The 15,026-nt window shown below is 42.1% G+C and overlaps 1 protein-coding gene across 1 annotated transcript in view; it reads right to left on the bottom strand.

Annotated features, from left to right (window-relative positions):
* The window catches only part of ppm1lb (protein phosphatase, Mg2+/Mn2+ dependent, 1Lb), a 39,707-nt gene that overhangs the window by 10,847 nt on the left and 13,834 nt on the right, over window positions 1–15,026 (bottom strand). The window lies entirely within an intron of this gene.

Here is a 15,026-nt window from a genome sequence, read left to right as displayed (position 1 = left end):
AAAAACAGACATTACATCCTCTTGGAAGGAAAGTTCTAACATGAATAAAAGAATAGAGAACAGACTGAATAAGTGTAAGATATGCTAACACAATGCTTATTCAGCTACACAAAAAATAACAGACATAACAAACAGTTTTAAGTACAGTAACTGTTTAGTTTTCTTCATGGCAGTAAGAGTAGCCTAGTCTAGTCCCTAACAAGTTTTTCACTTAATCCAAAATTTTACTCTCTGCTGCTCGATTACTGTTTTCAGCTGCAAATTTCACTACTTGCAGCTTGTAATCTGCAGAATATGTTTTTTTTTTTTTGGGGGGGGGGGGGGGGGTAATTTGTATTCTGTCGTTCTCAGTTGTCTTTGAAAGCTAACATCTACTGTTTATTGTTAAGGGGTAGGAAATATTGGTATTAAAGTCTAGAGCGCCGTCTTGAAATTATATATATTTTTTTCATTTATAAGTCGTTCTGGAGTATAAGTCGCAGGAACAGTCAACCGATGAAAAAAAGTGTGACTTATAGTCCGGAAAATACGGTAATCCACAAATTTCAAATATGCAGGCCTTAAAAAAAAAAACAGTTGAATGATTAGAGCAGAAATGTCTGTATTTGGTATTTTAGTATATTTACCACTATGATAACCACTGAGTCGACACTGAGATGTTATGGGCATATTTTCCCAAGCAAATATGAAAATATTTGTATAATATACTATATAAGTGTATGCATCCTTCAGTGTGCCGAGATAGATGCTGCCTTCCCCTGACAGCACTGCACCGGGAAGACCAAGGTCATAAAGATCCGAGCCCCATATCAGGTAAAAAAAACGCAGAAATGCATATCACATAGCTCATGTTTCATTTGTTTCTAAAAGGTGAGGAGAGTCTCCAAAAATGCACGACGCAGTGTTTAAATATCTCTAGTGACATGGAGGTCATGTTACAGAGATACAATGGACGCCATTTGTCAAATGATCATAATGAAGATACCCGTTTCTCTCCACTTTATTTCTATAGCTGTAATATTTTCTGGGAAATAAAAAGGAAAAGTTGTATTTTTTTTTTGTACCTAAGGTCCGTGTTGTTCCCAAAGTGTCACTCCACCCTTCCTTTCTTCACTCCCATGCAAACACTGCCAATGTTTGCCTCTCCTCTTCCAGTGTCTCCATTCTAATTCATAGTGTCCCTTCCTGTCTGCTTCCGTGGTAACATTCCACCAAAAAATAAAATAAAATAAATCTATGATTTATTTCCCCCTCATGACCACTCCCCGTATACAATGCATCCTTCTGCTTTTCGCAAGAGCTATATTCCACGCCTACCAGTGCATGGCGAAAATCCACCAGTAACTGACATGCCCATAAAAAGTCTATTTATAACATTATAACACATGGCCTGTTCCTACCCCTCCTCGCTTGAAGTGGATGTTCATCAGATTTTAGATCATCATTTGCAATAAAAGTGAACGATTAGATCCCATTCGGCTGCATAATATTGTTCATGAGCGACAATAACAAGCTTAATGCTCCATTCAGGTTTAAGCCCTACTAAATATGCCTCAGACACACATTTAATAAGTTATATTTAATAAAATGAATTCAATAGCCACCATGGAAAGGTCATAAATAGAACAGGAAGTCTGGGACTAGCCTGTCTACCTGAATAAAGTACTGGTCACATGGCCCCTCATGCCCTGGCCGAAATACCTCCTCACGTTATGAGTGAACGTGTATGGTTTCTCACAGTAAGCCTGTGTTGAGTGCCGAGATTCTTCACTAAATTAAAATTGGACTGAAAGAAAGAGGTCTCACCAAAAAAAATAAAGAAGAAACCACAATAATTTGACACATGGCTTAAATTAAGTATTGGCTGAAAATATGGTCATAGCTAAAATGCATAGGCAAAACTAGTACATTGCAACACTTGGTTGGGAGTCATAATAACATAGTAAATACAATAAAGACTTTGTCACATGACTATAAATGACATTTGCGGTGGCCACCTTGGGAAAGCGTACTTGCACACGTGTAACGCAGCTATCATCAATGATTTATGTGGAATTAGTTAGCCATGTTATTCCTACCATTCATTCATTTATTTTCTACCGCTTATCCTCACAAGGGTCGCAAGGGTGCTGGAGCCTATCCCAGCTGTCTTCAGGCGAGAGAGGCGGGGTACACCCTGGACTGGTGGCCAGCCAATCACGGGGCACATATAGACAAACAACCATTCACACTCACATTCATACCTATGGACAATTTGGAGTCGCCAATTAACCTAGCATGTTTTTGAAACCGGAGTACCCGGAGAAAACCCACACATGAGCGGGAAGAACATGGACAGAGATGGCCGAGGGTGGAATCAAACCCAGGTCTTGTGGCTGTGAGGCCTGCACGCTAACCACTCAACCACCATGCAGTCCCATTTGGTTCAGCATTAACAAATACATCGTCATGACTGCACAGTGTATAAATTGTCCAACTTTCAATTTCCAATACCGATATCAGCCGATACCGATATTTGGAACATGTCTCCTTTGGTGGAATTGTGTCCAGCATTTCTTTTAATGTAGGTTTTCATGATCTGGAAAAAAATCTAATACCGATCCCATTTTTATGCTGATATCAGGCCGATAATTATTGGTACCGATAATAATCAGACACCCCTAATTATTATATCACTATAATGTACATATGCCTGTAATGCCACATAAAATGTGGACATCAGCAAAAACGTCACTACTGTAGGTGTGAATAATAAAGTTATGTGACGTACAATGTGCATTGTCACTTTTTACCACAGTTAAGACCGAAGTCTGTGTGGCCGATCTCTTGTCTGCATCAACAATGAATGAAGCTAACGTTACAAAAGAGCTACAGGTGTTGACAAAACACTTTTGAATCGAATTGTTAGAATACTATGATTTATTTGTTTTTTTTTTTGTCACTCATCCAATATCCGATTTCATGCGTTTATTTGAGTTTTGATTCATAAAATCAGACTAAATTGCTGCAGTCAAACCTTGCATTGAATGCAATGTCATAAGCGTTCTTAAGGCACAAATAGCAGTGTGTCCCATTGACAAAGTAGCCATGAATACCTCTCACTATAGCTTTATATGTGGCGGGCAAGTGCCAAGTACGGGTAGTGAGAAGGTTTTTGTAGGTTACATCAGTGTACTTTGTTGCTATGCTAATTATACACACTGAATATTTCTGCTGTTGTCAAGCAAATATGATCTCAGACAGAAAATGCGGATAGTACCGATCCTCTTGACCCGGGTCAGCTTTCAAGGGCCCTCAAATGTAGCAAAAAAAAAAAATCATGTGCGAGTGCTAGACTGTTTTGGGAATGAAAAGTAATTTTGCTTGGAAAAACAAAAAGTAAACTGCCTTAGACCAGATTGGACGTGTTTGTGTGGCCTTGAAAACAGTCTTTTGTGTGTGTTCTCACACACACAAATCTCACCTTGGCACCCCCAGACTATTTTGCTCACCCAAACATTGAATCTCACAGAAAACGACAACAAACAGTGGAAGCACAGATGGGCTCCGGGCTGGAGGGCTTAGGCGAGTGTGCAGTACTACAAAGTTGTGGGAGTGCCAGCTTTGAAAGAGAAGCAAAGCAAACACACATGCATAGTCTATTGCATCGTGAAGACAGCAGAACTTCCATGATCAAGCAATCTCTCACAATCTCTTCTGGGGCCTGGGGTTTAGTTTTCAAGTCATAAGCACGGTTTCTTTTATTAGTATTTCTTAAGTCAGTCGTTCATGTAGTCATAAGTTGATTTGATTTGCCAAAACGTGAATTAAAACACATAAAAATGTATGCTCTAATGTTAGGAGTCCACTGGGCCGGCGCCAGTTGGTGCCAGTTCGCGCCAATGCAATTTGTTGTGGCGCCTACTGTCACCATGGCATGCAGTGGCTCAAACTGTCTCCCAACTGGCTTGTGGTGGCCCGTAACGGCGGCAAAAATTGAGTTTGGCAGCAAAATGTTTAAAATTTTCGTTGCGCCACTTGCATTAAGCGATCAGCGCGAAGTGTCCACCAAGTGGAACCAAATGTTGCAAACAATACACCTATTGGAATCTACTGGAATGTAATGGTGTGTGCCAAGTTGCGCCAATGATGCTAAGAGTCCACTGAGTCGGCGGCAGTTGGTGCCAGTTAGCGCCAATGCAATTTGCTGTGGCGCCAATAAGGTGCCGAGTGGCATGCAGTGGCTCAAACTGCCTCCCAACTGGCTGGTGGTGACCCGTAACGGTGGCAAAAATTGAGTTTGACTGCAAGAAAATTTCAAATTTTTTTAAATTTTCGTTGCGCCACTTGCATCAAGCAATCAGCACAAAGTATCCACCAAGTGGAACCAAATGTCGCAAACAATACGCCTATTGAATCCACTGGAATGTAATGGTGCGCGCCAAGGATGCTAGGAGTCCACTGGGCTTGCGCCAGTTGGTGCCAGTTTGCACCAATGCAATTTGCTGTGGAGCCTAGTGGCTCAAACTGCTTCCCAACTGGCTCGTGGTGGCCCGTTACGGCGGCAAAAATTGAGTTTGGCGGCAAGAAAATTTCCACATTTTCGTTGCGTCACTTGCATCAAGCAATCAGCGCGAAGTGTCCACAAAGTGGAACCTAAAGTCGCAAACAATACGCCTATTGGAATCCACTGGAATGTAATGGTGCGTGCCAAGTTGCGCCAATGATGCTAGGAGTCCACTGAGCCGGCGCCAGGTGGTTCCAGTCCAAAGATTATGTGATTGCCGCGTAGTGGATCGTAGTGGAGCCAATCGCATAATCTTTGGCACCAACTGGCACCAACTGGCACCGGCCCGGTGAACTCCTAGCATAACTGTACAATGTAGCCCTAGAGCCTGTTTAGGAGCGTCAAAGATGACTTTTCTGAGGTGCTTAAACGGTTGCTTTTGAAGTTCTGAAGTTCACTTTCTCTGAGACAGATGTAAACAAACCCAGCTCATTAGCATTAAAGCTACAGACACACAAAATGCCATGTCCCAATTCCAGTATCCAACACCCTTCCAATATACTATTGTGGGACCTCTGGAACTTACTTAAAATGGTAAAAATAGAATAATATGGACCCTTTAAATGAAAAAAAAACTTATCGCTCACAAGCCAACATTGTGCTGTGCAGCTGACAAGAGTAAAGAACATTACTCTCATGTGGCTTGTACTTTCAGAACCAGAAGTCAGGCCTATAAAAGTGAATCTGGACTGTAAAGATGAATCGAAGTTCCATTACAAGTACCAGGGAATGCTGAAACTCCTAAGACCATTACAGACATGAAGAGCTGCCTCTGAGCTAAACAAGACCAGATGTCTATGAAAGGAAATGAGGTGGATGATCAGGATGATATGAACATCTCGTTAAATCCGTTAGCTGAACTTTCTGCCCCACCTCTGAAGAAATCTCATTCCATGTTCACCCTCAAGCTGCTGGAGGACAAAACATCACAAGTTATTGAACCGCCATCACGGAATAAGGTCTTTACTCATAGAGTGAAGGCAACTATTGCAGAGGGGCATTCAGCCATTGAACCATCAGTCTCCACTAGCAATACACACACATTCAAAGTAAGACCTCACCGTGTGTCCTTCCTGTGACAGCTGGGTCCATTACAGGGGGTGAAAACTCATATTAAACCATAACGGCCCATTGGGAACAGGCCCTGTGGTTGATCCATAGCTCCCACTAACCTCCCCTTAAAGAAGGAGTACCACAAATGTGACTGCAGCCCAGAATTGGATGCCAAGGGGCGCCACATGAGTAAGTTAACTTAAACAGTAGCCACGTTTACATGAGGAGTTTTTCCTCTTTCCGAATGGAATCTTTCTTAATGACCTTTCCGAAAACAATGGTATCCACGGACAGGCATATTTCAATCTTGTATAGCCTCAGGAAAGGAGAAATTTCAAGCAGGAATGAGCATGAAATCCCGGTAAATTGTCATGACAAGAAAGTAAAATCCGCACATTAGTCTGTGAATGAAATGAAGAGGCGGTGAGCAGAGGACTAATCATAAAATATAGATGCATTGTGTCTCGGTGGACTTGTCCTCTAGCATCTATTAGAACTTCACTTGTCCTTTAGATCCCAACTCCCACCTCTGATTTATTTATATACATCCATATATGATGTGTGTGTGTGCGTGTGTGGAGGACACTGCTAAAATTTATTTTTCACTCTCTTTTAAGGATAAAAAAAGGGGAGTGAATTAGTGGTGTGTCGGTCATGAACGAACGGGTCAAAAAAAAAAAAGTTCTTTTTTATGAACGGAAGGAACGAGGTCACCGTCCTGAAAATACCCGTTCAGTCCGCTCAGTTGCAAATGCTTTTTTTTTTTGATTGGCTGGAGAGTCAGTTCACCGTTCCTTTTCCTATTCAAATCAAATAAACTTTATTTGTATAGCACTTTTCCTGCAAAGACATGCAACACAAAGTGTTTTACAGAATTAAAAACAATTACCACAATTAAAAGGAAAAAACAAAGAAACAAAAGAAAGCCCCTCCTCCCTTCCACCCTCCATACAAGACACTAGACACACACACCCCCACGGACACACACACAATCACACACAGTAGGGAGACATGGCATGGCACTGAGGATCAAGGAAATGCCACCTTTCGGGCCGTGCCGTCAGGGGACCAGCACCCGGGTCCCCCGACTCCGACACACAGGTGGACCCCCACATTAAAGGGAGGAACCCCCAGTCGGCCAGGTCGAAGGGACCCAAGGATGGCACCCCCTCAGCAGACCCGACACAGCCCCCAGTGTGGAGGACCCCCCCCCCCCCTGAGGAAATACTGGAGTTAAAAGTTAAGGACTAAAAGCATAATAGGACAAAAAAGATAAAAACATAAGAAAAGTTTAAAAATACGAGTTAAAAGCCTGATTAAAAAGGTGTGTCTTTATCTATTTAGCTATTGTCGTGCCTCACTCTGAGTGTGTGTGTGGGGGGGGGGGGTTAGCTGACTGAAAGACCGAGACCGAGAGATTGATCGACACTCGTCGGCCGTTCATTCATGACCGACAGTTGAGTCAGAACGAATGAGTGAACGGACTGACTCGACACAGCTGACCGGGTCTATGCACAGGGGGAGATCACAGGCTAACGACCAATTGATCGAAATGAACGGATCTTTTTACTGAATGATCCGAATGGTGTTGCCCACCACTAGAGTGAATCCACCCTGTCGACACTCGTCGACCGTTCATTCATGACCGACAGTTGAGTCGGAGCGAATGAGTGAACGGACTGATTCGACACAGCTGACCGGGTCTATGCACAGGGGGAGGTCACAGTGACCAATTGACCGAAATGAACGGATCTTTTTACTGAAATGAACCAGAATGATCCGAATGGTTTTGCCCACCACTAGAGTGAATCCACCCTGTCGACACTCGTCGACCGTTCATTCATGACCGACAGTTGAATCGGAACGAATGAGTGAACGGATTGACTCAACACAGCTGACCGGGTCTATGCACAGGGGGAGATCACAGGCTAACAACCAATTGACAGAAATGAACGGATCCTTTTACTGAATGAGTCGGAATGATCCGAATGGTTTGCCCACCACTAGAGTGAATCCACCCTGTCAACACTCGTTGACCGTTCATTCATGACCGACAGTTGAGTCGGAATGAATGAGTGAACGAACTGATTCGACACAGCTGACCGGGTCTATGCACAGGGGGAGATCACAGTGACCAATTGACCGAAATGAACGGATCTTTTTACTGAATGAACCAGAATGATCCGAATGGTTTTGCCCACCACTAGAGTGAATCCACCCTGTCGACACTCGTCGACCGTTCATTCATGACCGACAGTTGAGTCGGAACGAATGAGTGAATGGACTGACTCGACACATCTGACCGGGCCTATGCACAGGGGGAGATCACAGGCTAACAACCAATTGACAGAAATGAACGGATCTTTTTACTGAATGAATCGGAATGAGCCGAATGGTTTTGCCCACCACTAGAGTGAATCCACCCTGTCAACACTCGTCGACCGTTCATTCATGACCGACAGTTGAGTCGGAACGAATCAGTGAACGGACTGATTCGACACAGCTGACCGGGTCTATGCACAGGGGGAGATCACAGTGACCAATTGACCGAAATGAACGGATCTTTTTACTGAATGAACCAGAATGATCCGAATGGTTTTGCCCACCACTAGAGTGAATCCACCCTGTCGACACTCATTGACCGTTCAACTGTCGGAACGAATGAGTGAACGGACTGACTCGACACAGCTGACCGGGTCTATGCACAGGGGGAGATCACAGGCTAACGACCAATTGACCAAAATGAACGGATCTTTTTATTGAAATGAACCAGAATGATCCGAATGGTTTTGCCCACCACTAGAGTGAATCCACCCTGTTTGAGTAAAACCAATAGTTGGAATATAACAGTGAAGTTGTGCAAACATCCGGGAAAAGTTTTCAAAATACCAAAAAAAAAGCTAAATGTGGGCCACAAAATGCCTTTAGGATAAGAACTAAATAAACGTGAGTGATGGTTCTCTTGCACTCTTCAACACACACACACAAACACACACACACAGCTCATACACTCTGGCCCTGTAATCTCATTAGGCGCCCACACACCATTTTGCTTGTGTTCTTATTTGTATTCCTGCGATCTGGAGCTTGCGTTTGCTGGCAGACACGGCGATATCAGTTTCATGAATATTCATCCACTCATCAAGAGTGGCAAGCTAAACCAGCACCCTCCTTTTTTTCTTGTCCAAATGAGTCACTCATGCACACACACACACATACACACACACTATGGAGAGTATTCATGCATTCTTACCTTTCCTTGTGCACAACTCCTTCCTTTGCTAATGAGCTTCACCCGTGTCTGTCAATCAAAACCATACAAACTGAAGCCCCTTATCAATCATTTCCTGGATGACTAATCCCTGTCAAGGATTTCCAGATAGATTAATGGAATTTGTCTGAAAGCCGTTTAATCCTTCAGAATCTCCATTTAGGAAGCTTTGACACGCGCATACGTACGTACTTTTAGTCATTTCACACCGACTGCCGTGCAAGTATGTTAAAAGCAAGACTTGAGTCCACTGATTTACCGTCGCCCATAAAAATGAGACAACGTGAATTAATTCGGGTTGGGCATCATTTGAATTTCAACGATTCCGATTCCTTATTTTGATTCCGGTTCCTAACGATTATCAATGAAAAAAGTGATGAAAAAGCAAAATTTTGCCATAACATCAATGTAACACTTAGCGGTTGGACCTCAGAAGAGTGGGATATTTCCTGTTTCCCAGCAACATGGCGTCCCGCAGGGTTGTGATATTTCTTCATCCTGATTTTACAGGGAAAACTGCACTTATTAATTCATTCGTTTTCTCCCGCTTATCCTCACGAGGGTCGCAGGGGGTATGCTGGAGCCTATGTGCCCTGTGATTGGCTGGCGACCAGTCCAGGGTGTACCCTGCCTCTCGCTTGAAGATAGCTGGGATAGGCTCCAGCACCCCCCCCCCTGCAACCCTCGTGAGGATAAGCGGTAGAAAATGAATGAATGAATTAACTAAAAATAATGAAAACAGGGTGGCACGGCGGTCGAGTGGTTAGCGCGCAGACCTCACAGCTAGGAGACCAGGGTTCAATTCCACCCTCGGACATTTCTGTGTGGAGTTTGCATGTTCTCCCCGTGCATGCGTGGGTTTTCTCCGGTTTCCTCCCACATTCCAAAAAACATTCTAGGTTAATTGGCAACTCCAAATTGTCCATAGATATGAATGTGAGTGTGAATGGTTGTTTGTCTATATGTGCCCTGTGATTGGCTGGCGACCAGTCCAGGGTGTACGCCCGAAGACAGCTGGGATAGGCTCCAGCACCCCCACGACCCTCATAAGGAAAAGCGGTAGAAAATGAATGAATGAATAATGAAAACATACAAATAAGTAAGGTTAAAGAAATGAGTGAAAAGCTGTCGGAAACATCGTATTATGTATAGAAACATTTCCCCAGATTCTTGTAGATGAACACATAAGACGACATTGTTATGAGTCCTTTGGCCTTGGTTAAAGACGCTCTGCAGTTGCCACTTGATGCCTTGGAGTGGATGCTAAGCAGATAAGCAGAGTTGGTAATTGATTCTTGTGCTGCCAGAGCTAATGCTAGCAGCTCAAGTCCCTCATAAGAGGAGGCTAAAAGGAGTTTGACGTGACAGCAGGATATGTTAGATTCACACTCATGCCACTGGGAAGGTTATTGGGACTATACATTCTCTGCATGGATTCACTTTTCCAGTTGTCACACCCTATTCAGTTCGTCTTGTTTTTGTTTTTTTTTCCCGTTTTTATTTTCCAAACCATTTTCCGTTTCTTTTCCTGTTGACTATTTTTAGAGTCTGTTCTCTCCCCTCTGAGCAGCGTGTGTTTACACATCCATTACCTGTATGCTGCCCTTTTCCTCAGTTTATATCATGAGCTCATCCGGTAGCTAAACTTGAAGCTCATGTCTTGCAGCTGCCCAGAGGAGAAGATGTGGAGGGTGGAATGATTGGGGGTGGGGGGGTGGCAAAGGATGCTAAGTGGGCTGAGAATTGGCTAGGGTGCGGTAGAGCTGTATCGGATATAGATTGACTTGACAGAGGAGAAGAGTACTGTATGTTTTCATTTAATAGAAGGATACAAAAATGCAGGGGCGGCACGGCGGTAGAGTGGTTAGCGCGCAGACCTCACAGCTAGGAGACCAGGGTTCAATTCCACCCTCGACCATCTCTGTGTGGAGTTTGCATGTTCTCCCCCGTGCATGCGTGGGTTTTCTCCGGGTACTCCGGTTTCCTCCCACATTCCAAAAAACATTCTAGGTTAATTGGCGACTCCAAATTGTCCATAGGTATGAATGTGAGTGTGAATGGTTGTTTGTCTATATGTGCCCTGCGATTGGCCAAATCTCAAAGACAGCTGGGATAGGCTCCAGCACCCACCGTGACCCTTGTGAGGAAAAAGCGGTAGAAAATGAATGAATGAATGATACAAAAATGCAGTATAAGATAAAGAGAGGCCCTGCCCCCCCAAAAAGGTATTTTGGTTGGGAGTATTTTGAGTTCCGTCATGTAATATGTCCCAGAAACTGCCAATCAAGTCCTTACTTTATGCATACATTCTTTACTGTGCAGCATATAGGCTAACTATTTAAAGTGCTGAGATATCTTTGATGGGCCAGCAGAGGTCTTTTTCCTGCAGAGCTGAAAGCCACGGTACCTTCTGTTCCTCCCCAGAGAAAACATGACATACTTTTCCACCTCTTAGCTCGGTTTTAAATGTTCCCCCTCACACATGGTCCTCAGTCTCTGTTGACCTTTTTCCACAGTTTTATCTTTCTTCACTTTATAATTATTTCTACCTCATCTTCCATGCATCCTTTTAAAGGATTAGAATTTTAATAAACTGAATATTTTTGTAGTTGGAGCATAGAAAAGCTGTTTATGACTTTTGAAATATAATTTTTAACATAATTAGAGCACTGTAGACATGAAATAACACCCCCATTGTCAGCTTTACACTCCTTTTATTTGTTTACACCACATTGGGCAGGCAACGGTGTCACTGCAGGGACATAAGAGACAAGCATAATAGCAAGCTACCAAGCTAACTCATTCGTCTTTCTTCCACACTCTCTTAAGATTACAGTAAGATTACAATAAATAATCATCTTAAGAATCTTAAGAAACACTTTCTTAAGATTATTATTTATTGTAATAAAATTATAATAATCTTAAGAATCTTAAGAAACACTTTAAAATTATTATTTATTGTAATCTTAAAAAGTGTTAAGATAATAAGTGTTAAGATAATAATCTTAAGAATCTTAAGAAACACTTTCTTAAGATTGTTATTTATTGTAATCTTATTGTAATCTTAAGAAAGTGTTTCAAATGGAGAATCTTAAAAAATCTTAAGAAACACTTTCTTAAAAATATTCTTTATATATGAGAATAATAAGATTACAATAATAATTTGAAAACTTTTAAAATATTATTTATATATAAGAATAATAAGATTACAATCAATAATAATCTTAAGAAAGTGTTTCTTAAAATTATTATTGATTGTAATCTTATTGTAATCTTAAGAAAAGTGTTTCAAATGGAAAGATTTCTTAAGATTATAATAAGATTACATCAATAATAATCTTAAGAAAGTGTTTCTTAAGATTATTAAGATTATTATTGATTGTAATCTTATTGTAATCTTAAGAAGATTATAACAAGATTACATCAATAATAATCTTAAGAAAGTGTTTCTTAAGATTATTAAGATTATTATTGATTGTAATCTTAAGAAAGTGTTTCAAATGGAGTGTGGAAGAAAGAATAATAATCTTAAGAAAGTGTTTCTTAAGATTCTTAAGATTGTTGTTTATTGTAATCTTATTGTAATCTTAAGAAAGTGTTTCAAATGGCGTGATCCATTTGAGTGATGGAGTGAAAAATACTAATCTTAAGAAAGTGTTTATTATTTATTGTAATCTTATTGTATTCTTAAGAAGTGTTTCTTAAGATTATTATTTATTGTAATCTCATTGTAATCTTAAGAAAGTGTTTCAAATGGAGTGTGGAGGACGAAATAAGAAGCCTTACCACTTCCACATACATTGAGAGAACAGCCATAGCATGCCCCTCTCAGTATGTGAAGGAAATGTATGAGTGTCACATTACTGATAGCGAGTGACCAGAATACCACATATAACCTGTCTTTTTCAATATTTTTGGACTAACAATAGGCCAACTGTAATCACTTTTCTTCCTTTGAAAATACATCAACATTCCACTACGACGACTACATTCTTGTGGAAACGAGCACTTTACTTTGGTTAGATTTACTGTATATCTTCTTTGCCAAATCTATTTCCCCCCACTTGGCTTTTTCTGCTTGTGTCCCCAAGCAGCTCTGCCCGCAGAGTCATCTTATCTCTCTGCAGTCTGCCTGATGTACTTATCACTGCTTTGAAATATTAAAGAGTCTTCTGCCTCCTCTCCCAAGGGGACTCCGTGACTTTTACATACTACCCACAATCTCAACCAAACATGTCTTTTAGGGGGATGGCGCACGTTCACATAGCTTAGGACGCAGTAAATTGTGCGTGTCTTTGGAGTCGGATGCATGACTGTTTGCATATTTTGCACTAAAATATAAAAGAAATATGAAATACAATTAAAATAAAAAGAGACAACAATATTCAAAGTTACTCGCAGCGAGGAGAGGAGTCCACATACCCAGTGACATGTCGCTCCACTCTTGCTATGCTTTTTTCGAGGGTCCCTACTACATGGTCGTGCAACTCTGGGGGGGGGGGGGGGGGGTAGTTGCATGAGCTGTATTTGTTTGTCTATTTGTGTGTGTGTATATGTGAGAGTAATTACTTTTATTGTTTTATGAGTTCTTATCTTGGCACATTCTTGCAGGATTAACATGAACATCTGCAGGGTTACTGTTGGCGCATCCAGGCACCTCCAGGACCTGGGGGTTGCTGGGGGTCTCTGATCAGGGTCACAGGAACATTTCTTCTTCAGCGCATTCAAACACTCTTTCTATTGTCTAAGCCCAGGGGTGGGCAAACTACGGCCCGGGGGCCACATGCGGCCCGCCAAGTGTTTGAATACGGCCCAAAGTATTTCATTGAAACTAATGAACTGTATGTTTCATTCAAACATACAACCTGGCATCATGGTACAACCTTGGTACACCATGGTACAAGTGGTGCACTACATTTTTACAGATACAATAATTCCAGGTGGACTGTTACGTGTAGAATATATAGTATGCCCCCCCTCCCTGTCAATTTTGTTAAATCAATGCAGCCCGCGAGTTTTTTTACGTTGGAATAATTTGGCGGCACACCAATAACCAACATTAGTTGCTTCTTTCAGCTTTTTCCTGATTACGGACTCGCCACAGCAGATCCTTTTGAGCCGCATACTAATTTAACCAACAATGTTACAAAATGTCACCACTACTTCTCACGTGCATCACTAAGTCTATTAGCGCAACGAGGCGGAGTACCCGGGGAAAACCCACGCATGCACGGTGAGAACATGCAAACTCCACACAGAGATGGCCGAGAGTGGGATTGAACTCGGGTCTCCTAGCTGCTAACCACTCGACCGCCGTGCAGCCCTTAATAATAATTATAGCAAATAATTTGTTTGATGGTCTCAAACATTTAAGCAATGAAAAAGAGGTTAAAAAACTACACTGTGTCTGCTTTACAGTATGACACAGCTTTGAAAATGTACCGTAAACTACAGTATGTGACATCACCGCATCATTGAGCAATAACTTGGAGTTCAGTTAACATCACTGCGGGGTGGGTGGGGGGTGGGGGGGTCAGTCTTCCTGCCAGACTTGTTCGCTCATGCCTGCTTCAGTTTCATCCATTTATGTCAGCCTGCTGCCACCCGGCATCGCGAACCACACAGTCTGATTCCATGCAGAATTCATCACTGTCTCTGCATCTGATGTGACTCACAAACTGAAAGTCTCCACATTGCTTTTTGACTTCTATCTGCCTGTCCTCATCTGTCTTTTTTTTTTTTTATACTAGCTTGTTCTGACATGTACTCAATTCACAAATCAGGCATAACAGAGATGTTACCTCCGCGTCATATGCTCCTCAATGTTAGCTTGCTTTTCATTGCTTCATTGAAAGAGTCGCTGTGTCGAGGAAGCCAGCTGTATGGAGATGAGTGGCCATGGAAGGATGGGCACAGGAAGGAAGTTGATGGAAGTCCAGGAAGCTGTCGAGTCAGAACGGCCAAGAACGGCGACACTTGGCATAATGTGTGGCAGTGTGCTTTGTGGAATCTTCACAAGGTTTTGCATCTGTGGTTTTCTTTTCATTCGGTACCATTTCAGCCTCTTTATGTCCCAAAAAAAAAAGTGCTGGGGCGACAACAACTTGGGCAGGCGAAGCATTGGGGAAACTTCAGTCAGTATAGTAAACCTTGGAT

Source organism: Doryrhamphus excisus, linkage group LG8 (genome assembly GCF_037039965.1).
Source record: "Doryrhamphus excisus strain RoL-2023G ecotype Guam linkage group LG8, RoL_Dexc_Guam_v1.1, whole genome shotgun sequence".
Lineage (NCBI taxonomy): Eukaryota > Metazoa > Chordata > Actinopteri > Syngnathiformes > Syngnathidae > Doryrhamphus > Doryrhamphus excisus.
This window is presented reverse-complemented; position numbering and strand designations above follow the sequence as displayed.